Source organism: Anser cygnoides, chromosome 6, assembly GCF_040182565.1.
Source record: "Anser cygnoides isolate HZ-2024a breed goose chromosome 6, Taihu_goose_T2T_genome, whole genome shotgun sequence".
Classification (NCBI taxonomy): Eukaryota; Metazoa; Chordata; class Aves; order Anseriformes; family Anatidae; genus Anser; species Anser cygnoides.
The window spans coordinates 36,942,237-36,969,048 of record NC_089878.1 but is presented as its reverse complement, the minus strand read 5'-3'; the positions used below and the strand labels follow the sequence as shown (position 1 = coordinate 36,969,048).

The 26,812-nt window shown below is 36.7% G+C and overlaps 1 protein-coding gene and 1 long non-coding RNA gene across 11 annotated transcripts in view; one reads left to right on the top strand and one right to left on the bottom strand.

The window, feature by feature from the left end:
• Positions 1 to 26,812, top strand: part of LRP1B (LDL receptor related protein 1B) — a 681,046-nt gene that overhangs the window by 382,915 nt on the left and 271,319 nt on the right. The gene's annotated exons all lie outside the window — the stretch shown is intronic.
• LOC136791044 (uncharacterized) lies at positions 9,598 to 10,932 on the bottom strand. Its single transcript, XR_010832148.1, has 3 exons — positions 10,688 to 10,932; positions 10,493 to 10,575; positions 9,598 to 10,387 (listed from the first exon to the last, which is right to left on the bottom strand). It is a non-coding gene; the product is annotated as an uncharacterized lncRNA (long non-coding RNA).

The following is a 26,812-nucleotide window of genomic DNA, read 5'->3' as shown; positions in this document are numbered from 1 at the left end:
CTGAACTAAAAAGCTAGAGCAATGCTAGTAGAAAAACGAAGTGGCAGTCAGAAACAGATAGGAAGAATAAATTGTTTTGCAATAATATGTTATCTATCGAATACCTTTGAAGTAAGATGCTTGGCTCCTAATGTCTGCAGCTCATAGTTATGATAAATTTTAATATGGGACCTCGGTGGTCAAGAAACAGAAGCTATTACTCTGACTGGTCCTTGAAACTGGCATACAGTTGATGATGGTACTGATGACTCACGTGAAACAAATATGAGCTGAGTTAGAAGGATTTTCACTCTAGCTGTGGTCTGTAGTCATGGGGAATCCTTTCTAAAGAATCCTAGCTAGTTTGGCAATCAGCTTGCATAGTCACGGGGCTTGGATCCCCATACATGTATGACAGGGAAGGCGATACATTTTAAACTGACAAGACCACAGATTTGTATTTAGGTTCTCTGTCAGCTCTGCCACCAACAAGCTAGATGTCTATAGGCAAGGCATTTTATTTCTCTTATATTTCAGTCTCCCCTTTCATTTAATAGGGAGCATAGAAAACATGTTGAATTTTAAGGAGTGCACTTCCAAAACGGATCCAATCATAAAGGTATGTGTACAGAAAAAGCACATAGGGTGAGATTACAGAGAGGATGTGCAGAGCGAAGCCGGCGAGTGGGAGGATGCGTGGAGCAGAGCACAGAGGTACTGTGAGTGAAGAAATGGGTGAGACGTACATGAATCACTACAAAGGAAGGGTGTAGCGGAGGGGGAGAATAGGAAGGGGGAGAGAAGAATGGGAGAGGACGCTCAATTAGAGGCTGAAGGCATTGAAATGGGAGCTTGTAGCTACCATTTAAAGGTTGTATTAGTAACAATGGGGAGAAAAGACTTACTGCTAAAGAGATTTGTAAAAAGAGCAAGCTCGCACTTTAATACTGCAACATTGTGTGTCATGTAAATATTTGAATAAATCTTTTAATCGGCTTTTCCTTCTGCTATGTTGTAGAAGTAATAATAAAAAAGAACCCTGCTTATTTCTTTCATGCAACAACTGCAAATGCATACAGGAAGAGATTGTGATACGATGGCTGTTAAAAGCCATGTCTGTTAATGTGTTATGGTGTTATGTACCAATTCTTGTAAATGCTAATAAGTCAAGAAAAAAGAAAACAGCTGTAGAACAGCAAAAAGAAAAAAAAATCTTTTTCACTTTAAGTATGCAATAGCAATCAGTTGCTAACCTTTCCAATCCACAAAGGTGAACAAGGGAAGAATTAATAGCTGAAGTTTTCTTTTTCCTTATCTCGGAAACTCATTCTGAGGGGAAAAAAAAAAAAAAGAAAAAAAAAAAGGATTATTCCATTAACTTCCTCTTAGATTCTAAGGACTGAAAGACAGCTTTTACTGTGGCTAAAATCAAGCCATGTTATAAAAAGAAAAACAAAAACATAACAAAGTTCTTGAAATAGTTGGGCATTTTCCCTCAGTCTAAAATTTGAGAAAATGGGAGAAAGCACAGTGTGAGATGGCATTTTGAAATGTGGTCTTCTGTATAAGGACTGAGCTGAGCAACATCCTTAAAACATTATATTTAAAAGAAGCTCTAAAAAAAACTCCTAAGGAGCAGTTGTTTCTGTTCTGTAAGTTTTTTGTTTGCTTGCTTTTCTTGTAAATCTATTGCACTTCTGATATAATTCTCGTATGGGTATTAGGAAGACATTGGAGGTCTCATATGAACCCTGTTGTTGTCCAGAGTGATCAGCTGCAGTCAAGTATTTTCTTAATTAAGCTGTGTATGATTGTCCTCCAGAGACATTTGTGGTTATTGAACAGCCCAAAATGTAATGTGAACTTGACTGAGCAGTTCACGTTAACAAAGTCGAAAGAATAGGAAAGTTTTTACACGTCACTGAATCGAAGTTTTCCTTGCTAGAGAGTTATGCTCAGGAAATGCACAGGAGTGCCTGGGGTGTGCAAAGGACATCCGGAGGATGGAAAACAACCATCCAGAGGGCAAAGAGATTCTTTCTTTTTTCTTTTTTTTTTTTCACCTGTGAATGGAATGAGTTTTGGACTGACGATTCAACCTGTTTGGCAGCATGGCAAGACTTGTAAGCTGGTAAGAAATCTCCTGCTTGGTGGAATCTGGGAAAAAGCTCAGAGAAACCTTTGCACAGGTCAAGTCTTTGATGGAGCATCTGACTAGGCAGAGCCCTGAAATCCCGTGTTAGGAGTCCTGCAATATCCAAAGAAGAACAAGTCAGGTGATGAGGAGGCAGAGAGACATTCTTTTAATAAGAAATGTTTCGATTTGAATCTTTCCTTGTGTTTAGCATGACTGGTGAATGAGGATCCCAGCAGCTGGCTGTGGGAAGCATGGCCTTTCCCTTCACAGCTGCTTTTAGAAAGTGGCCAGAGATGTGTCGTGCCGGAGAGATTTCTCAAAGACAGCACGAAAAATATCTTAGAGCTGACCTGGCAGTGTGATAATTGGCGACTGAACTGGAGTGATTTCACAGACAAGGAAAGTCAGGGAATTTGTTTTCAATAGGAATCAAGTCTCTTGCAGGGGAGGAGAGGAGCAAAAATTCAAAAAGCAGGGGAGGTCAAAACAGTAGATATTTTTCTTCATTTGCTTCATTGTCATTTAGACAGGGGAGTCTTTTAGGATAAGAATAAAACATCTACACTTATTGTCTGCTGCCTTTTTTATTCTCTTTTTTCTCTCTTGTCTCTGAGCTTTTATAGCACCCACAAGGCTTGAGAGATATCTGCGTCTTAAAACTTTTTTTTTTTCTCTCAGATTAGTCACCGTTTCCTGCTGATCAAAGAGGAGTGTTATAATCATTAAAGCTCACTTTTAAACAGCAAAATCATTAGTATTTTAATAACATGCCATTATTAAAAGAGTTCAGTTCCTCTTCTTGTCACAAAGCAATTTCAAAGAGCTGTAAGATACATATAAGGCACAGTAACTTTTAGAAAGTTTTAAAGGTGACCTGGAAAAGAATCATCTTCAAAAAAAAAAAAAAAATCCTTACAATAATTAATGACAATCTGGAAGTTTTCATTAAGAATTCAGATTTTGTTGCTCATCCTCCCACTCCACCACCTGTTTCAGGCTGTGAGAGGTAAGAAATAGTGGTGTTTTGAAATTATGTTTGCCTCTGTTGCTGCTATCTGTTTAGTTCAAATGCTTGCTAAACATTTGGGAGAAGATTTTTTCTTCTGGTTTTCAGAGAACTCTGCTTCCAGTTCTATGCCATTCTATCTTGTAATTTTAATTGTTGCTAACTAAACTGTGGCATAAAACTCTTTTTTAATTCTGTCACCTTTAAGTTTCCCGCTGGACCTAATTTCCTTTGAAATTCTGTTTCTTCTGTAGTGGTACAGATCTGCTCACTAGGAAACTTTGCTGCTGCTGCTGCTCTTAATGACAAAAAGGAAAAAGTCATATCCTCATCTGCACTTACCTGAAATAACGTGATATGATTTAGCATGCATGTGCAAATAGAAAATAGAAGAAATAATGTTTTTTCTTCAATAAACTCAAAAATATTTGGATTTCTAAGTATTAAAAGAGACAAGCTTTTATGTAAAAGTCAACAAATTCAGCTGAATAGCATCCGATAAAGTCACTGATAAAGTGGGAAGAATCAAAATACCAAGCACATTAGGTAACTGCATTAAAAGTGAAATCATTTACAAAAATAGGTTATATAGTTGGATCTAAGTGACTACTATATTCATGGCAATAAAAATAGAAGAAGCTTGAATAGATTTAGTGCATGTATTTTTTCAAGTATTTATATGAGTGCATTTATTATTGTGCATTCATTTTTGTTAACCAAATACTACTGACATTAATAATTGATGACTATAATTAATATCCAATATTCCGTATACATAGGAAGATGTACTGTACTGGGTACCCAAAACCTCAAATGCAACCAAAAGTGGAATTCAAAAAAATAAAGAGGTACTAATAACAGTGATAAACTCTGCGTGAAAAAGAATATATTTTTTTTCTATTGATCCTAAAAAAGAAAGAGTGAAAGAGTTGGCAAAGCGAACACTAGCAGTATTATTAGAATATCTAGCTGATATTCTGAGTGATGGTATCATCTAATAATCAGGATTACTGCCCAGAGGATAAAAAGCTAACTGGTGGGAAACTGAAGAAAAACCTATTGTAACATGAACTAAAGTAAACATTTTTTCTTTATTTTGCAGCACATGCAATGATTTTAACAGTTATGTTGTGTCTAGTAGGAAGAATATTTGAATGGTGTTAATAATTATGGAAAAAAATTCAGTGGAAATAAAAAGCTTCAATATATTAAGCTTTTCAAAAACACTTATGAAATCACAACATAGCTGTAACTTGTAATAAATTTGCAAAAAATAAAATAATTTTTAAGTCAGTGAAACTTTTGCAGTTATCAAAGGCTGCCTTTCAGTCAGTTGGTCCAGAGGACCTTGAATGCACCATCCCACCTCCCTCACTTCTCTGCAACCTGCCTGAAGATCTCGGCTGCCGGTTGACTACAGCACCCTCTTTACCCAAACCCGCCTTTTTTTTTTTTTTTTTTTAAGGGGTATCCTTGGTGCCTTTTTCTACTAACCATTTGGATTGTGTCAGCAAACCAAGCTGAACACATGAACAGCGACAGCACTCATAAAGCTCCATGAATTTGATCACCTGGGGCAATTCATGGCTGATGCAACACATCTTGCTTTCTTTTTAAACTGTCTCTGTGTAATTAGTGTAGTTACTCTTCTGCCCTTAGATCCCTGTCCTTCAGTCCTTAGCTAGTTAGGCTTCAGAACAAAACTCTCACCTTTCACTGAAATTACTCTGATTCTTTGAATTGAATTCAGTATTTGTGAAGGAATAGAAAATAGGTGTGCTACTCTGCCTGGTATGGAAGGCTTGAAGTCTTTTCTTTTTTACCTGCAATGTCCAGACAAAAGCTGCAAAATTTAAATCATCCTATCAATGATTTTCCTCCAGGATGAAAGCAATTAAGCCAGAGAGAATTGAGGCCACTTTGTTTCTCAATGAGAATATAAATGGGAGTTTAAGGCTCTATAATGCATGTACATTATGTTCATGTCCATCTGAATTCTCCTTTTATTTTATTTTTCTTATTACCTGATAGTCTTATTATCTAGCCATCTTCTGTAAGGTCATTTATGTAGAAGACAAGTTCTGATATGAATTAGAGCATTGCATGAGTGGAAGCACAGAAAAATATCTTACAAAAGAACTGCTAAAACCTGTCTTCTTTTAAGAGTTACTTGCACTAGCCTGGACTCAGGGAGTGTGTATATATACAGAGGGTAAGAAAGGGAGACACTCTTTTTTTCTTTTTTTTTTTCTTTTTTTTTTTTCCAAAACATGAACAAAATGCAAGTAATCAAAAAAATTAAAAGAAAAAATAGTTCACCCATTTATTATAGTATGATGTTACAAAGTTCCAAAAATCTTTTCTAGTAATGGCCACACATTTCTTGCATTGTTTTTACATCAGTTTTTGTATTCAAGCAGTGCAAAATTGTCTAAAAGACAGGCTTTCTAATAAGCTATTGCCATGCCATTCGTTTCTTTCTTCACTGACAATAAATCACTGCCTCTATATATGCAGGGTTTCAAGTATAAAACCATCGGAATTACTCTGATACTGGATTAATCAGAACCACTCAAACTCAGAAAAAAATGATGAAGTCCATTCAGTTAATTTATCATCTGTGTGATGATATCATCCTGATAGAATTGCTGTTCTCTTGAGTTGTGTTACCTCTGTGTATGGTTTTTCATACTGTTTACCTATGTTTTGTTTTCCTGAGGTTTCTTGCATGTCAGTGCCCTCATTGCTATGCTCACCAATGTGAACATGCCTTGCTGAAGCTCTGCTGAAACATGACCCTTTTGGTGGAGATATAGAAAAAATGGAGGAAATCTGGAGATGATAATAGGAAATAAAAGATGTAAAAAACATGGCCTGCAGGAACTGTGACAGTCTAATCTAGAAAGGAGGAGGTTGAGAAGAGCTATAACTATTTTTTATAAACAGCTGCTTAAGTAGAAATATGGATTATTGGAAGGTGATTAAAGAAAGGACAGGAAAAATCATTTTAATTTGTTGCAAAGGCTTCAATAGATAAAGGCAGAATTTACTAGGCTGAAGAGATGTTAGCATATGACCCACGTGGAAGTTGTAATCTTCTTCGCTAGGGATGTTTAGGACTATGTCTGTCTGGCAGGGATATTCTAGCCTTGTGTTACGCTTTCTCAGTAAAGGAGGTGGTATCTGTGTACGTATCTATAAGCTTATAGTGTCAAATAACGGGATACTAGGAGAGTAGGTGTGAATAAATGTGTTTACTAGCATTTCAGTGTTGTTTAAAAAGTACATTTTAAAATATACTGAGACATTACCAAAGTAACTATGTGTTTTGTTTCTCCGCTTGAGGGGTTTGGAGAGATTTGAAGTAAAATAAGGACCAAAAAAAAACACCTCTTTGTCCTTTTCTTTTAGAAGTGGTATGATTTACTGCAAATGAAACTGAAAACTGAAACTGAAACAGAAAATCTGCAGAAGTTTGTGTCCATGAGTGGCATCCTTGCCTTTTAAGAACTGCCTTTATTTTAACAGACTGCAGCGAAATTGTATGTTTATAAGTTTTATTTACATTTGCATCTGTAAAGCGGTACGAGCAGCCTTCTCCCATTGTGGTTGGTAAGCAACATGTGAAAAGCATCAAACAGATTTTACTTATTGTCTGGTACAGCGTGACCTTGTCTCAGCCTTTGATCTTGCCCTCAGTATGTGTGAAGCTGGAGGGAAGGAAGGGATGGTGTGGTGGTGTCTGTGACTGCTGCATGGCTAAAGACAGCTAAGAAGCCAGTTGCCGCGTTGGATTGTGGCCATAGTAGGTGATGAGCAGCTTTTCTTTAAGGACGAGACCTTTTGAATTACTAGCAACATTTCTCTTTCTCACCTTTAGCATTTTGAAAAATACAACAAAATAACAGGGGGGGACTTGCTTAATTCGTTTTTTGAAATTAAGTTGTTCTACTGCTAGAAACTTTTTTTTTTGCTCTAAGTTTGCTCATTGCCAGTCAATCTGAGCTAGCTAATTCACTTTCATAGGTAAGGCAACACACAGACACACACGAAATGTGGTCCAAGTTTACAGTTGGCCTCGGGCTGAGTGTTTCTAAACTACAGAACTGATGTGTTTGGAAGGTGTCCAGACTGCCACTTGAAAACACGTCTACTTTGAATCAGTTGGTAATCAGCTCTTTGGAGATGCAAACTGTTAGTGTAGACAAGCCTAGAAGAAGGCCAAGAAAAAAAGGCCTCTCATTAACTCTACTTCAGCTTTACATCGATCATTATTATTTGTATTATTATTTGACAGCAAATCTACAAACCCAAACCCAAACGCTCAGGGATTCACATCAACAGATTTTAAATGAAAAATTATATTAATAGAAGGATATTTGAAACTCACTGCCTTTTTTACCCGCTGAAAAAATAACCACTTACATTCTTACAGTCTCTTTAAGTTTTATAAACTTACGGTTATGCCTATAGAACTCTTCAGACACAGAAACTGTACAGCACCACCTCTTGGCTGATCTTACCCCACAGAATGAGAATATATGGTGCTTTCTGCTGGCACGGCTCGTTTGTCTGAGCATAAGGAGCGGAGAATAAGCAAACTGCTTTTCCAACAGGGATTACACTGACTTCAACAGAAAATCAGACCTCTAACCAAAATATTTTAATTGGAACGGAAATTTGTTGACTACACCAAGCCAAGCTCTTGTTTGTATTCCTGAGTGTTTGACATGGTTTACTGATATGAATATGTTGCATCTTCGGAAACTTTAAGGGTGTTTTTTTCCTTTGTCTTTTTTATGTATTAGCCTCCCTATTAAATTACTGTTTTGTGGTTTGTCATGTAGGCACTTTTCTGAGCATGGTAATATTTTGTATTCCAGTATTTTAATATACGTATCTCATACTTAAAAAAAAAAATGAAAAAAAAAAATGATGTCTGTTCTAAAATTTTCAAAAGTGAGACCTTAATATTGGCACCTAACTTAATGTTTAAATATATTGGCAGCTTAATTTTGAAAGATCTGAATGCCTACAGGCCATACCCAATCCTGTTAACAGCCAAGACTGTTTGATGTTGGTTAAGTTAGCCTGCTTTTTTACTTATGGAGTGTGTGTCTGTGCGTGATGTATACCTACAGCTCACATGCACAGACGTTGATTTCTCCTCCCCAGATGTCTTGCACGTTGTAGTCTTGCACATTGCCAGACTTAATGAAGCTTTTCTCATTTGTTACTTTCATTTTGTGGGAAGGATGTTGTGAGTGAGGTAGGGGAGGTGTGAAGTGTAAACATATTTTCTCAGGAAAGGAAATTGAATTCTACTCAGGATTTTGTCCAAGATTTTAAGAGAGGGTTCCTGTCTGTGGCTGGTGAATTATTTTAGCCAAAAGTTACACAAGACACTACTGCTTTTGTACTTTACGTCGTATGAATATCCAGCAAGAGCCACCTGTGTCCTTGGTATATGGAAGTTTTGACCGTGTTCAGCTGTCTGAAGTGATTGGGAAATGAGGTGCTGAGCACGTGGTGTCAAAGTGTCAAAGGCAAAGTGCTGTGCAATATCAGCCTTAGCATATTTTAAGTTGAGTGCTCATTAGCAGGTATGTTTGAAATTCTGCACTTAAGTTCTGTGGTAAAATAGGGAGATTACTTCATTTCAGCTTGGGAGGGTTTTGTGAGGGAATATTCATGAATATATTGAGAGTGGTAGGAGATGGGGGCGAACGCCAGTGAAGTGCCTGTTTGGGAATGAAGAGCTTTGTGCTCAGGGCAGGATTTGAACAAAATGCATTTCTGTTGTAGGGCAGGAGGCTCCACATAATGTAAGAAAGCAATAGTTGATAGTGAATGTGGCGGTGTGTTTTGAAGTTAACTGTAGGAATGGCTGAAATCAAATAATTTTGGTCATGTAGTGTGATAATTTCAGACTGTATTGGCTGCTAACACTTGCTAACACTTGAGTGCTTGATTTTGCACTTGTAACACTTCTGATGTAAGTTTTTGTGTTCTTAGCTCATGGTGTGGGGCTAAATTACATAAATCCAACCTTGTCCTGTTTCTAAGGAGAAAGAGATGAGAACTAGAAGTTGAGGTGTCAACTGTTTTATCACCTTGTTTGAAGGCAAACAGACTTGCAACATTCGTCAAGGAGATTTTTATTATTTTTTTTTAATAAAATTTCCATAATGTTTAGAGAAGAGGTTCCACGAACCTATATTAGTTGCCAAACTCAAAACCAGACCTGTGAAGGAACCCATGATATACAAAAAACAGCTTTAAAACAGGGGCTGAAAGTGGTCACCACAGTAAGTGACTTAGCAAAACGGAGTTTTTCAAAACAAGATGTGTTCTACGTTGTTATCCATTGCTCACTAATCCAAAAGAGTTTCCTTCTGCCCAGCAGAACTTCAGGAAATTATTTCTACACTTCTATTTTTGTAGGGAACGTTGGAAGACACAGAGCCACAGCTGCCAGAGTGTGGGCAGCGTCAGCTCTGGCTTGTCACCCCCTTAGTGTTAGGGGTGAATGCTTGCTTACATTGGCAGCAGTTGCCTATCAGCTCCAGAGAGTGTGAGCTGGCTTTTGACCCTTCTAAAAATTGAAAAAAATATATATTAAATAAACACATACAGGATAATGCTATTTTATTTATTTATTTATTTTCAGTAAGACTACAGATGCTGGGAGATACGATGCAAAAGCTTTTTGAGCAGAGATTATTACTGTGAATATCCACACATAAACTACGCGGCTGGATAAGGATATTCGTAGGTTCCCTCTAATGTACTCCTTAGAGATGTGGTTGCATTATCTGTTTCCCTGTTGCCAGTTAGTTACAGGAAATATAACTTGACTGAATTCCTTTAATAGTTTTCAGAAACATTAGCTTCAGAAATATTTCCATTTAGTCTGTACTTAGTTAATCACATCTATGTTCCTGTACCCGTACAAGCTATAAAGTTCTGCAATGAACATTTAATTGTAATTAACATCATTGACCAGTTAAACAACATAAGCAGTAACATATGCATGGGTGAGCGCTCTCTGCTTGCTGACAAAACAAGTTACACCAGATGGGGGCCTTGGTGCCTCTTGTGCCCCACGGTGCTTTCCAGGCTGTGTCAGATGGTGCTTGTGCTTTCTGTGAGAGCAGTGTTTTGAAATGGTTTGTTCTTTTTGTGTGCTTTTTTTTTGCCCAAAGATGAACTAGATATATCACCTTGAAGGTATCAGCTTTAACAGATGAAGGCGGCAGGTGACACTGCATATGAAAAGTAAATATTTTAATTTAAAGTTTTGCTTGCATTTTAAGAAAGCAAGAATACAATTAAAAACAACAGTAACAACAAACCGACTGTGTACTCACTGCAGGCACTAACAGGCGTGATCCACTCATCCCCTGCAATGTATGGCTCTTAATTATACTCTTTTCTTCTTTCCGCTGTAAAACTAAGTGCAATCATTAGCTTTATTTCAAGTACGGAGTGAATTTTTGTTATAGTATTCAATTTTTGTCCCTAACAAACTCGATAGTCACTAGGATTGCAGGAGGGTATAACACCTGAAGTCAGGGGCTGAAGTACCACAGCTGTTTGCTGGGGCAAACATTGCCACGGAGGCCACGCATATGTCTTGTGGACAAAATAACACAAGGTTTTGGCTGCCTGAATTCGTACATACATCACACCCTTGCAAGCAGCATGCATTCTGCTGCATTGTGACAGCAACAGCTCCGTCCCTAGGCTCCAGCGATGGAGGTACCCCTGGCAGCAGCAAGGCCGAGCTGGGATTGCAGCAAGCTGCAGTCTTCTCTCTTCCTCTCCAGAGAAATGCAGTGCCGATGTGCATATTGGCACAGCTTTTCCTCTTGTCTCTGCTGGCTCTAACATCAGATAGTTAAAAAACTACACACGGACAAGTTTGGGCATTTGCATTCAAGTAAACGTATGGCTAAAAATGGCTGTACTGACTGTAACGTACAATAAGCTCCATAAGGCAAAACAGAGAAGCAGCTGCAGTCAAAATCTCAAGGAAATTCTGCTGTCAGCTTCTGAAACCAATTTAGAACATTGCAGAATAAATGTTCCTGGGTTTTAACGTTCTGAGGAGCGCAACTAAACAAATACAGCATGGATTATCCGCTAATATATTAAATGGCAAACGTTATCTCGCAGAAAGATAAATATGTTTGGGTATCCTACAGAGAAGGACTGGAATCCCAGGCAGAAATACAAACTTACTTCCCCACATGTACAAAAGATAGTGCACCTCTGCAGCTGTTCAACAGCTGTCCCTTGAAGATAATGATACAAGGATAAGACAAACAACATGTAAGTATTTGGCAATTAATATAACTAGAAACATGTTGGGGAGGAGGGGGATGGAACAAATCTGAAGGTGAATTACTGTCTCCGGACCACAGATAAAACCCCTAAAAGCCCCAAAATGACACCAAAAATATGAATGTGCTAAAATCACAAGAGTTTATTCTGTGTCAGAACCTGATCTATGGTTTCTGTGTATGTTGCACTGTGTTTCAACAGGTGATCTGCAGAAATTTTTAGACTGCGTATGAGGGTTTGCAAAAGGTGAATGAGAAAAGCAGGCTTATATGTAGACTGTTGTACCAAACATATATATATATGAGATTTCTTAAGAAAGCTGCCTTAGAGGTCCAGTTTTCTATTGGGAGGGAAAAATTGCATCTACAAATAACACGTTGAAAACCCTAGGGATATTATCATTAGAATCCTTTGTAATAAGAAAAAAAATCAAATAATACTCACATTAGATCTCATTTTAATAATTTCTAGGCTTAGAGCAGCATACAGTTTGATTGCAGTTTTTGTAACTCTTTTTACTTATTATTCTCACATTTAAATGTACCATAAATGTTCAGCTAAATAAATACAATGCAAATTACCACTTAATGCATTAAATGCTAAATATTGTCTTGCCAAAATCCATATAAGCTGTCTATTTCTGTTTTGGCTTACCTCCATATTCACACATACTGAGGCTTAATGATGGGTACTTTATCCTATCATGCTATTTCTTTGCAGAAACGTTTCAGGGGAAAAGAAACTGTAATAAAGATGTGAACATCACAGCTACAGAGCCTTCTCTATTATCAAGTTTAAATATTTTTTTTAGTGTCTCTAGGCCACTGTGTCTTCAATTTTGAAACATCACTTTGTAAAGCTCCCATTCCTTTCTGTTATCATGTATTTTAGAAAAGTGCTTAAAAATAATATGGACAGACATGGAAAAGACAATAAGAAATGTCAGGTTGTAGTCAGTGCAGTACAAATAATCTAAGATCAGAGAAGCAGATAGAAATGGAAATGGAGGTGGAGCAAATTGGGTGAGATGGGACAAAAGCAAGGAGAAGAGGATGTAGAAAGCCTTACTTGGGGACAAAAATAAGGAGAACATTAGAAAAAAAAAAAAAGAGAAGGAAGAATAAAGCAAAGAAAGCTTCAGGATGAAAAATAATACTAGGATGTCACAGATGGAGTTAACGTGGGTAGGTATCAGAAAAAAGAAAAGACGTGTGTTCCCACACATTCATAAAAATTCATGCAATTTGTGGATTGCTCCCAGAGCACAGGTTTTGTTTTGATTTACAGTTTTTGAGTTGAGTTGGCCACAGCTCCAACCTGGCCTGTCTGCTGTAGAGAATTTTGCTCTTGGGCTGGTCAGCCTGCTGCCTCCCAGCACGTACCATTTCATTTCTCCACGCTTCCTTTACTTGAATTTTACTTGTTATCAGTAAAGTACTGCTGTAAAATCAGATAATGAAGTCTTACAGGCCTCTTAGAATAATAATAAAAAAAAAAAAATACACATGACAACTAGTAATAACCAGGGGCACCTGGGCTGTATTTTCTCCTCAGCATGTGGTGGCTTCTAGAGCTCATATTCACAGTTTGCCACGGATGAGAAAGGTAATTTCACCATTTTCTATCTGCTGAAAGAGAATATGGTAAATGGAAAAGCTATGACAGTAACTTTCATGTGTTTATGAAGTTGTAAGTTCTGTCCTACTGCCATGTAAGCAATTATGTGCAGGTCTAAAACGTGCATATGTTGAATAATTCTTGGTAACATTTTCACTCGTCCAAGCAGCTAGAAAGCAACTATGATCTTCTGTAAATGACACATTTATTCAGTGTGTTCTAACATACAGTCACACAGACAGTTATATGTCCCTTAAATGTGAGTCTATCCCAGCACTAAGGAAAACGAAGGGAATACACTTCTCTTGTGAGGAAAAATCTTCCTCAGCGCTGTGGTATAAATCTCCTATTGTTAATCTTCTTTGGCTGAACTGCATATCCATTTAAGCAACCTCCTTTTGTTTAGGTGAGAAGAAAATAAGAGCAGTGAATGGGCCACTTCATGTAAAACAGAATTTAAAAACTCATAGAAGCTTCCATTTTCCCTCACCCTTGGATGGGACCCAAATCCTTCTGGACGAGCCAAATCCCGTCTTTTTCACATCTGGTGTCCTGCTGGTGTTTTATTTTGCTGTTGTGATACTGCAGAGAGATAGAGCTCCTAATTTGCATTTTGAAACCTACAGGTGTCGATAGGAAGCTTTTGCCACTGCAATATAGCATAGATTTCTACAAATGGTGAGGAAACCTCAAGATGAAAATTGCAGAGACTTCCTTTACTAAGTAGGTATCTTGCAGGTTTGGGAGATGATATTTATTTCAGCATTAAAAGTAATGACTGTCACTGTCAGTGTCAAGTGTCCGGGGAAAGATGCTTCTGTTTGGGCTAGGAAAAATGGAGGGGAAAAGAAGGTATACGTAACATTTCTCAGTCCCTATTACTTTGCATCCAAAATGAGTAACATGAGAACTGCTCATGTACTACATGTACGTCAATGAACTCAGTCTGATAGTTTCCATACTTTGTCTTTCTCTAAAAGCAAATAGGGTCATTTAAAACCCAGTACCATCAAGCTCAATCTCTTGAAGTGCTAAACAAACTGATGCTGTGGCTGCAAGAGCTAACCCTCAAGTTTCAAGTGATAGTGATGGCCCGCAGTTTCTGCCTCCTCCATTTCCCTAATCTAATTGTCAGGGAAAATATACTTCAGATTTCAGAATCGTAGAATTAGGTGTTCCTGGAAGCTGCCTTGGCAGGAATTATGCTATAAAACCAGAGAAAAGAGGTGAGATAGTGAGGTTTTATCTGGGAGGTGGCTCTTACTAACCATTCTGATTTTCTGCAGATACATATATTATCTTGTCTGTAGCTAAGAAATGTAATATCGTAAGTAGGAAGTCTCATGAAACTTCAGACATCTCTGCATAGCCCTCTTACTGCATTCATTTATAGCAAAAAGTAGACTTCAAGAAACCTGGAAAATTCACTATGGAGGACCCTTCCTGTGTTGCTGCTGGGTCTAGACGGGGCTTAGCACGTAGATCCAGTTTTGGTTTATATGATTTTTGACTCCTGTTTCTTAACATCACACACCATCCTCCCAGTATAATATATATATATATATTTAATATATTATATTATATATATATATACATATATATACATATATATATATATATAATATATATATAAACCCCAGGTGAGCTCACGTTTCTGTTACCTCCAGGAATGCCTTGCGGTGCACTCTTCAGAGCTCATGGCCTGACCTCTATAAGTAAAAAAAGAGAAAAGAGAAAAAAAAAAAAAAAAAGACAAAGTCTTAATGAAATCTTTCCAAAACAGATTCATTATCAAGCTCTGTAGCTGTGTGTACAGGAGAAGGCAGAACCAGTTTGTTTTTATAAATTTCTGGTGTGTGTCACAGCCATGTTAAGTCCTTCCCTTTTTCTGTAGCATGTCAAATTAATTTTGCATGAGCCAAATTATACAATTTTGAGGTTTTATACTTAATAGATTTATAAATTATTTTACAGCAATGCAGAGCTTGGAAATTAAAGCAAATATTTGCTATAGTGAGCAAACAAGGTAATGTGGATACATCTCTGTCACTTGATGATGTATTTAAGCTGTAGGCATGCTGCCTGATCAGTGTTTTGTAAAGAGAACTTCATACAGATGGATAAAGCACAGGTGTAAGGTGTAAAAAAAAATTAGTTTCTTTCCTGTTTTAGTACTTGTCAATCGTGTGAGCTCATTGCTCAACACCTCAACTTCATCAGCTCTAAAAATACCTTGCTTTCGCTCAGTGCTTTGAGAAGGATGAAAATTAATGAATATTTGTTATGAATGACTGATTAGTGACAGTATTCTTATTAGAAAAACTTGAAAAGAGGCTTAATAAATATCATCATTTTCATTCCTTTTACCCTGTGATTTTCCTGGCTTTCTTGGATCACTGACTTCATTATGTGACATTAGAAAATGTATTCTAAAACCAGCTGCTAATACAACACGTGTCTTCTGCCTTACTGTTTCCATTTCTGTACTTCAAACAGAATGCATTCCCATTAAAATTAAAACAAAGATCACTAATGTCCAGTGATCTGTTATGAGCATTTACATTCAATTATTTTTTTCTATAAATAGCTAGTGTTTTCATACCAAAATACGTTTGTGGTGTGCAGTTAAAAATAAAGAATAACTTGATCTCTGGGTTTTCTAGTATCAAGACTGGTTTTCAGGGGAGGGTTACTTTTTAGTTTTATGAACTACTTCCAGGGCACTTTCTGTTAAAATGGATAGGAAAATATAAAGCATGATTTTATGACTTCTCCAGGCACATGATCATAAAGATGGAAGCCCCTGAACTTTGGCATGTTTTGTTTTTCCGCATGGCAGGATGCATACTTCAGCAATGTATGCATACGTAAAGACAGTCTAATGAGTTTGAGTGTTTCAAAAGTAGAACTGCAGGGGAAAAGTTCTTTTGTCTCTACAACAGGTTGTGTGTCCTATATTGTGAACCTGGGAACTCTTAAACTTACTGTGAGGGAAGAAACTTCCTGGGAGAGCCACGGCCGCAGGAGATGCTCGTACAATGCCTGGGAGTACCGGGGTTAGGTATCGCCACTTCTCCAACACACCACACCACTGTCTGGCCACTGGCCTACCTACCACCTTCATTCTCTCCCGCTGAAGCTTTTTACCAGTGCATGAAGAAATAAATAATTTTCATAGACAATTAAATAGCTGTTAGAGCAGAGAAGTGAACTTTTGTCTGTCATACACGATCATACTGGTTCTGTTCTTTATTTTTAATTAGTAATAGGAAGAACAAAAGCTTCGAAAGGAAATGTGGGGACAGGTTCTGTGACATTGCAATGGGCGCATACAGATTTGAAAATCACCTCTAGTCAATAACAGATTTAACCCAGCTAGCGGGCTGTCTGTCACAGTATGGCATTGTAAACTCTGCCTTTTTAGCAGAGAATTTTACGTGATACCAAAATCGCTTGATAAAACATTCAACCAAAATTCTGAATGAGGAATAACGTAACTAAGAAACAAAATAAATGTCCTGCTCTCCCCGATCTACACTTCATTTTGATTGAAAATTTCCTTACCTTTTAAATTGTCCTTAGATTTTCAACTGTTTTGTAGGTATTGAAATGAGTCTTAGCTTTTCTGAAGCATAGTTAATAGCATGGTGCTCAGATGGTAATTTATTTCCTGTTTACAGCTGTCTGATACTTGCAGATCAGGTGTTCCAGCCTAGACTTGGAGTGGCAGAGCTTGAAGAGCATGTTTTGAACATACCCTGTCATACGTAATTGAGTTCAGCAATAGGACAGCCTGCATTACTATTTTAATTAAAAACAAAGCAAAACAATAACAGCAACAAAAACAACAACAACAAAAAGAAAAGTTATTTTGCTTCGTAATTAAATACAACTACTGTGCATCCTAGTTCAAAGTGCTTCACTCCCTCTAGTCACTTTGCAGGGATTTGGAGTTCAGAACTCAGGTTGTGAATTCTTGTTTGATTCTCACTTTCCCAGCGATGAAGATGGCATTTCAAAGATGTTTAGACACGGAAAGAAAGCAATCAGGATTTTTGAAAGCAACTGCATCCCTAGTTCCCTGGGGGTTATCTTTTATATTGCCAGCGCTTTCACTGGGATTTGGGCACCATACCATCTTCTGTACTGATTGTCACTGCTGCTCACTCTGCCTGTCATGCTTTGACAAGCATGCACACCCAGGTACCATCAAGAAGCAGGCTGTATGAAGCAATTACTGGTTGCTGAACATAGCAACACCTGTAAGGAACATAAAGCAGTATCTTTACTGCCCTGCTCCTTTCCCTCTTTTGGAATAAAAAGTGAAAAGCCCAGGAACACATCTTTTAACGAGGTAAGAAAGGAAATAACTGCTTTGAGCAGGGGGCGCTTTGTGGGTTCCAGCCCAGACTATCTACTACCTTGTCACAGGCACCAGCAAGCAATTTGATTAAAATAGTGCCGGAGATTGTAAGGTTATTCACTGGGGTTTTGTCAGAGGAGGACAATTAAGTTGAAACAAAGTGGGGAAAAAAAAACCTCAGCTTAATTTGTGCTCCCTTCACCTCAGGCTGATTAGAGTGAATTGACTGCCTTTGCAATTAATGTGTAAAGTAGACATTAATTATTTTTCTGATGGCAAATAATGTATAAATATAACAAAAATAGTCTTGAGATATATTTTTTTAATTATGCCTGTGGACTGTTGCTTTCAGGCAAACAAACAGCTCCCCAGCCCTCTTCCCCAAGACCCCCAAGGCTGTACTCTGATCCACTTCCCTCTGACGTCGGTCTGTATCGAGTTTGGTTTAAAATAAGGAAATCAAACCTTCCTGCCACACAGGCACACCATGATGTGCTTTCAGGCTTGAGGGGTTGTCTGCCTGAAAGTGAATCTTTTCTTCAAACTGTATCACTTGCTTTAATAAAGGCAATCTCCGCTGATCAATCTCGCTCTGGTTTGTGTAGCTCCATTCCCTGCATTGGGGTTGGAAAAAGAGGTTTTCACCTCCTTTTCTGCTGCCACCACAGCATGTGTGACATAATGTGCCCTGCATTATTATTGGGGTTTATATTGTTTCTTCTTTTCCTAAAACAAAAGTTAATTTGCTAATTAATAAAGCTTCTTAGTTAGTTTTAAAATGTAACCGGTGTGTCTGGTGGCCTGGAGGCCAAGGGGCAAGGAACTGCTTGAGTGAGTTAGTGACCACTTATGCAGTGCACTTATAAAGCCCATTAGGCTGGGTAGGATGCATCATAAATACTTTGTTATCATATTTCATATATTTTCAGTGACACGAGCTATAATTGTCAGATTTTTGAGTGTGAAAATGTTCTTAGGATTGGTATTTAAGTTTGTGAGGTGGTATTGGAGAGCTCAGCTATCGATACATTGGTTCATGCCTACGTAACCTAATTTGAACATTAATATAATCATATACTTGGCAATAAATGCATATTTATTCCATGCTTCTGCAATTGTTCATGCCTTTTTTTCTGATTTAGTTATGTTCAGGAATCATTTTCCTCTTTAAATCTGTGCAGGATAGGTTGGTGTTTGAAAGAATTTATAGAGAAGCAGGGTATGCAGGGATCACCTGGGTACACTGAGTTTTCCCCTCACTACATACATATATGTATATGTAACTTGTCCACTTTTTCCCTGAAATAGAGTCTTTTTGTTGTTAAATAATTTGGTGACATTTTCCTCTGGCTAGTTGTTTTGTGGTATATTTTTTTCTGGGAGGTGGGAGATACATCTAAATCTCATCAATTGTTTCTGCAAACAAAGATATTACATAATGTTGTGGTAATACATTTTACTGACACTTGGAAAAAAAAAAGGGAAATGTAAGCTGAACTAGCTGCTGTTGCTCTGGACTGGGTGACAGCTTCAGTCACTTGCTTAATTAATTTCTGAAATTCAAAATTCTGTAATGAGCATGCTAAGTGTTTTACAGATGTGACATTTCTATAAAGTACTTTGTCGTGACAGCACAGGTTTTCACTGTTCTTGAAATGAGACAAGCTTCATGTGGCAAATAGTAGCAGATGACTGAGTAACTAAGGATTGGGATGATGCACTGAAATGAAATGAGAAATTTCAGGCCAACAACTCATGTTAAAAAATAATAACATGAGCAAAATTTGAGCCATCTTTCAGATCTTTCAAATTTCAGACATGCAGCATCACTTGTGGTAATTATCATCTTCCAGAAAATCTCAAACCAAATTTGTTAATTGGGAATACTAACGATTTCTCAAGCAAAATTCAAAAGAACAAAGGTAACATTTGTAGTCCTTCAGAAAGCTGAGAGAACACAATTCTCTCCGAAGCTGCCTATGAATGATTTGTGAAAAAAAGCCCACCCATTTGGTTTGCTGGTATTTTAAAATCACAGTGTTTATTTCTTAGCAACATCTTAGGTAGCATGGTTTTGGTTGAGATTTTTTTTTTTTTTTTGGAAAAAAAATGGAATAAACAATAACACTATATTTCAAGACAAAGTAGGGAGTACTGTTATAGTCATTTGTAAAACATTCATCTTAGGAATAGTTGCAAATTTTTTGCATGAATGGGAGATAGGAAAGGCCACTAAAGAATGTAAGTTAGGTTAATCCCCGTTTGTCATGAGCAGTAACAATTCTTTATCAGTTTTCAAGTTATTGTAAGAATAAATTTTGGTTGTCTACAGGCCATTCATTGAACAGCTATGAACATACACACACACAAAAACATTTTTTAACTTGACTGTCAGGTTCTATGCCTGTGGTTTGTAGATATTGGATCTTTATCAGTATTGTACCAAGAAAATATCATATTTTGTTTTCTTCCTGAGGGGAAGTTGCCATATTAAGCTTCTCATGTTTTCAGGTGATTATCAACCCATGAATGAAATTTAACTCTGACTGGTTGACATTAATACCAATGCTATAATAAAGTATAAATTTGGATAATGATATAATACCACATTTTACTTAAAAAAATTCAACATAAATGGAAGATAATAAATGTTTGTCATTCTCCTGTAAAATAATAAGAATTTTGCAGTACTGTAAGTTATTCTTTTCCAGCGTTCATAGCTTAGCATTAACATTTACAAAGACATGAGTGAAAGCTGAATATTCTGATCTTCGCCTATCAAATCACTGCTCACACATGAAGAACAAAAAGCAATTCCCCCCTTATATCCCATTCATAAAAGGTGTCATTAGTAAGTAAGCCCTACCCTAGAGTCATTCTGTAACTCACGTCATTATATTCTATGTTGCTGAATATGAAGCTCAAAAAAGATTAATCAAGATTCATTTAGTCTCCACTGAAAATCGTCAGGGAAGACAAGAGTGTAAGCTGTTGAATGCAAACTATCTCTGACTAGATTCCCAGGAAAAAGTATTTTGTATGGTCAGCTTTCAGAAGGTTTGTGTATTTAGCAATTCCAGTGAATCCAAGATTACTGAAAAACCTTAGGATCCCCCAAACAACCTATTTTTCTTATTACAGCTTGTTTGAGGAAAAGAAAAGTGACAATGTTGACGATTCCATTTAAGCAGGGAACGGAAGAGTTATACATGAAAGGGTTTTCTAAGGAAGTCCCCAGTAAATGGGGGGATATTTGGTTGCACCATTATGTTTGTCTGCAAAAAGCATCTATCACCGCATTTTAATATTCTGGTTGTCATCCTGCTTGGAACTGCTCCGGCCTGTTTCGGCCTCTGTGGCTGGGCTTCTGTCTGCCCTAACTCTTCTGTTGTGAAAATTGTGCCGGGGAAGCACACGGTCCAAGTGAAAAGGGCTGGACAGCAGGAACAGCGATGCAGATGCACGTGGCTCCGCAGAGCTTAACTACTTTTTCTTGACTTATTAGCTACATGCAGAAATAGCATTGCAGGTCATTAGGCTGTAGTTCATAACATAGTTATTGGTGGACAGGTGGCTTGTTTTGTTTGCTTGTTTGTTTTTAAGCAGGAAATCAGCGGATGTTGCAATATTACTGTGACTAAGAAGTAAGCAGCATCTGGTACTTTAGGGTTTTTATTTTTATTTATTTTTTATTTTTTCCTAAAACTAGTGGGTTGCTTGCAGAGTAATGAAAGACTTTTTTTTTTTTTTTTTTTTTTTTTTTTGGGGTGGGGTGGGGTTATACTTTACATTTCCAGGAGGACATAATGACTCAAAGCAGATACTCTTCTGTCTAGGCATGCTTTCATGACTCTTGAGTAATTTCTTTGGAAGTGGTGAGCACCTGCTATTCTTGGGAATGTTGACATCTGAGTATATTTGGACATTTTTCAAAACCTTAATCTACAGATGCAAAAACCTTTAGCACGCAACGCTTTATACCTCTTTTCATGTCTCGTCACTTTTCATATGAGAGCACCACAACTGTTCCATTCTTTGACTAATGCATGTGCATGAGAGCACCATGTGTACCATGTTTCCATGCCCCTGCTCAACTGAAATGACTTTGAGCATCAAAATACACAACCTCCATTAATTTTCACTCCCTTGTCAGTGTTTATTATGTGTAGAAACATGTATATGAAAATGTATAGAATCTTTTTCTCTTGTATTCTTCACAGCATTCAGTAATAGTTTGAGGAAAACGTTATGAAAACATTTGCTAACTAAAGCAGCATACACAATCTTTTTTGGCCCGTTAGTATTTGTATAACTTCTCTGTCACAGTGGAGATATAACTAGTAATGTCATAAGTCCCCAGTGAGCTCTCAGTTGTGGCAATATTTGGAATTCAAAATTGAAATCTTTCTGTCATTTATATATTTGTGTTTCAAATCAGCATTCATGAGCTCTATATCCTGTATTTATATCAGTCACTTTTCTAGCAGTTTTTGTATTAGTTCTAGTAATTAGGCACTAATTATTAGTAGTAATATAAATAATACTGCCTTCCTGCTATGACTAGCTGCTGCAAATTAAAGGTTAAGAGATCAAGGGTGGAGTAACAACAGCAAAACGCTGGAGTCTTTTCCATGGTGGAGTACAACCAAGTTACTAGTCATTTAACCAACATCAAGTTCTTTTTTGTAACACCTTAAGAACAATATATCAGAAAGATTTAAAGAGTCTTTGATCTCAGAAGAGATAAAATAACACAAATACAATATTTCCAATTGACTTTCAAATATTATGATTCTCTATGAATCATGTCTTTCTTTCCTTTTTTTTTTTTCTTTTCCTTTCTATTTACTTGATAATTCCTTGTCTATGATCTTTATTTCAGACCAGCTCTTGTTTTTGTTTTTAATTTAACTTGTAATACAATTTTGGGGACAAAATGACTCGCTTAGTTGGCAGTTAATGGGTAAGATGAACTGCCTGTTTTTCTTTACAAGCTGCTAAATGCCAAGGGGAGGCATGGCATCAAGTAATTCAGTTGTTGCTGACATAAAATAATGCTCTAGCTAAGAATCCATGGTGCAGAGCTTACGGGCTCTGCAGGCGTGCAGAAAGATGTGCCATTAACACGACTTGCACAGCCTTGTTAACCTGCAGTGTCTGAAGAAATTTCTCCAGCAGAAGATACGTGGTCAGAACCTCAGGAGCTAGGACAAGTTTTAATGTTCACGTTGGAATTTATTACCTTAAAAACAATATATATATTTAAAAAGGATGATCTGTAAACAGAAATGTGGAAGTGTTGGATGTGAATCTTATTTTTATTTTATTTTGCACAGCTTGTACATGTTTTTCTTGGTGAGCCTGAGTACCTCCTCATTGCTGCTCGCAGACCGGAATAATCAGTTAGATTGGAGTAATTCCCTAACCTGCAATGTCTAGTGCGTTGTTACAAAGGAAACCTGCATATGGCGATAAAGATCTGCCCGTTGCTGTCAAATACAGACTGTCTCTTGTATTCTGGGCCATGCTGAATAGCCATGTGCACAATGGCAACAGAGCAATTCATTTCGTTAGCCATGTTTGCTTCTGTAGATCAAATGTGAGATGTATTTGCTCACCTTTGGCATAAAGTGAGATTATTAGCATGTATAAAGATTGCTTTGAAGTATAGTTTATATGTTAATTAATACATATATATGTTTAAATACATTTTAAAGAGTAAATTTTGTCAAATTAGTTATTTTACAGCATGGCCTGTCTTTATCTGAGATCATCTTCCACGTTGGTGTCATTGATTATATTTAAAGCTTTAATCTAAACATCAGGAGCTGTGAGGCCAGTGGTATTGTAGAACTACTATCACAGGCCCTTAAGCACAGCATTCTAGATGTATCTTCTCATCACTGTGGTGAAAGGATGCTTAGAGCCACAATAGTATTTCCTACAGAAAAGCAGTCAGCTTTCACCAGTCTATAACTTTGGGACTTCCAGAGATAGAAACATGTAATTGGGTTTGAAAGCCACTGATACGTTCTCCATTTGTGAGTTCCTTGGAGAGAAGAAATTCGACCCTTGCTGTGTACAGCTAATTTATCATTACTTGAAATCATCAGTTTTAAAAGCTGGGGTCTGAAGCTTCAGGGACCTAAAGACTACACCTGTGAGTATAATCCTAGCCTTTCTTCACGTTTGCATGCAAAGGAGGAGCCCTGAGATTCCTAAAGCGTGCAAACTGGATTTTTGATTACTTTAATATAATCCTCTGTAATGATGATTATTGTAGCATTTTCCGTATGAGATGGATGAGACAGGTTCTCAAATGCCAGCTGTTACTGACATTTAGTCTGGCATAGGTCATAAAATACCAATGAGGGAGAACTGTTAAAATTTATTTTTCACATTAATAATAAATATTTAAATAAATTAATATTGCAAACAATGCTTCCTTTTTCATTCTCTGTAACTCCAATATAAATAGAATTTGGTTAACAGAAATCACAAGTTTGAAAACCTAGCATTCTTAATTTAAAACAGAAATCTGTAGTGATTGATGTACGTGATGTACAAAGTGTAACTTTAAATCCCAGACAAACTGAATATTTAGTTTTGCATTTCGTACTGCCGAACAGTTCATAAACCTAAAATTCCTCACACTGGATTAAAAGGGTCGTGTCTCAAATTCTGAGAAAGAAAAGCCCCTTGAGAAGCAGGATTATGTTTCTGAAATAATAGCCCACTGTGTCTACACAACAATTTTTAAAAAGCTGGCTCCTGCCAGTGCTGTCCTGATTTGTTCCTTAGCTGAACTTAGTAAGCTGTAGCACACTCCAGCCTGTTAGCCTGAATTTCATCAGGGTGGAAGTCAGGCACACTTTCATGGTTCTTCTTTCTTCTTTTTTATTTTTTATTTTTTTATTTTTTTCCTACAAGTACTGAAAAATTAATGAAACTTAATGAAACTTTTTTTTTTTTTTTTTTCCCCAAATCCTGTTTTTTAACAGCAATTTTCAACATTTTCTCTTTTCAGCTAGGGGAAAAGGCTGTTTACTGTGTTGAAGAAAAAAACAGTCTGAGTGCATATAATAATATATAGTGAAAAATAAATAGCTTCAGGAAAAGTACTGTGTTCTGGCTATTTCTCTGAGAACACTTCAGTACAACCCTAATTAAACCTTTGAAAATAAGTCTTTGAGTGTGCATGTTCTGCTATGTACTTGTTTTCATGTAAGAATTATCAATGGTCAAATTGCACCATTTTGTTGTTCCAGAAATCATTCTAAGCAGAATAATATAAATATTACACTGAAAATAACTCTTTAGTTGATTTTTAAGGATATGTCAGACCCTGAGTTTCCAATGAAAACAGAATTTTAATTTTCTCTGGCAAAATTATTTTACTGTGTCTTGTACATCTCATAAAATACAGAGCAGTTTGAAATGACCATCTAATCCTCAGAAATAATTAGTTAGGATAATCCAAGAACTATATTCATCATCACGTTCTCTCCATGCGCAGTTATAGATTTTAAGTATATCCAAGAGAAATGTGTGCATGACTTGGGTGTAAACACATATTTGATGAATATAAAAGTCTGTGTGTGAAATACTTTGGGGTTTATATATCCTATTTTTAAAAATTAGAAAGACTTTTCGGTATTATTTGTCTGTCGTGTCTTAAAAGTCTCCTTGAGTGATTATAGAAAGGCATGTCACAGGACAGTTTGAGTGTTTTTAAAAACTGAATTTTCCCAGTGGATCAACACAGTAATTTGGCACAGCTGGTTTCTGATAAAATGGGAATAATCAATGGTTCTTCATTCTTACTTTAACTGATGAGTTTGTAGAAGCACATAACTGGACAAATTAAATAGTAATGTTCAAGGGCCTTAACGAGGCCTTAAATACATCTGCAGTGTGTCTTGCAATTAAAAATAACATTTATTAAACCTTTGCACATTTTTATGAAAAAAAAACAAACAAACATTGTCATAGACATAAAAGACATTTGATTGACTTCCTAAAATTTTATATTTGGAATAAATTTTCAAAATACAGACAACATCCCTTTCTTGAGAAGAAAGAGAATATGTGATGAAAATGCACCAATGCTTTACAAAATTATTCAGGGTAATTACATTGCTTCAGTTAAAGAATTCTGAATTGTATTTAGCCAGAATAGCAGATAAAACAAGAATAACTTTGGTGTATGCTAAAGGATGCAGATTTTCAAGATTATGTCTTATCACTTTAATCTTAATATTAGTGGGAGAAAAATTTAACTATTATGGCAAGAATGAATGTAACACAAAGTTTCTTTTCATTTTTATTCTATAGCAAAACTTATGAATTGAGTTTCATTTCTGTGGGTGTTTTGTCTTTTGATTTATTGCTGTTGTATTCCAGATGTGCATTTTATAGCACTTACAGAAATTCACACCTATTCATTCATATGTGCAGCAAGAAGGAGAACATAGTGGGCTGCATATGGGTTTGCTCCATATTTAGTTTCTGTGTGAAGGATAGCTTGTGAGAGAAATTGAAACTGTGTAAAGACGTCATAAGACAGAAAGTTAACTGTATATCTTACTGTCATATATTATTTCTGCTGCACTCAGAAACGGTAGATTGGAGAGTCACTTGCAGTTACCACCCTGCAGAGAAAGCTTATTTCAGTGGAAAATGAAGGATGAAAAACTTTTTAAGGGTCATTATGACCTTTAAAAGATGTCTATTTGGTTGTCATTCCTAAGAAAAAAGAAAATGAAGGCTTTTATCCCCTCAAAAGTGGAAAGGAAAGGATCAAACTTGATAAATTCTATGCAGGATTTTGTCCTGATAAGGTAAAACAACAGGCAAGCATACAATTGAAGCAATGTAATAAATCACAGTCCTGAGTTATCATGTTACATTCACTTTATGAAGTTTCTGAACATGCATATTTCTGTGTGTCTAAGGAAATGTTATCGAGGTGTTCTTTTTTTTTTCTTTTTTTTTTTTTTTTTTTTCCTCCTGCCAATGGAAAACAAATTTTGTTTTGTGTTAGGTCTGTTTCTAATGATGGACAATTAGAGTAGTAGAAAAACGTAGTTGCAGTACTTTTCTCCTGCATTGTGTTGCTCTGTTCATTAAGAACCAGATGGATTGTCACAATTTGTAGCCACCTTTGCAGTGAACCGATAGGATTTTAATCCCTTCCCAAATTCACACCTATTTACCCTGTTCCTTGCTCAGGCTTCTGTCTGTGTTACTGCAAATAAGAAAACCTTTGCTTGAACTGGTGCTTTCTGTGTAAAAAGAAAGGTATTTTATTACAAATGTTCCCCCTAAGGCTTTTGGTTAAGGTTTTGCTGGTTTTGCCTATGTT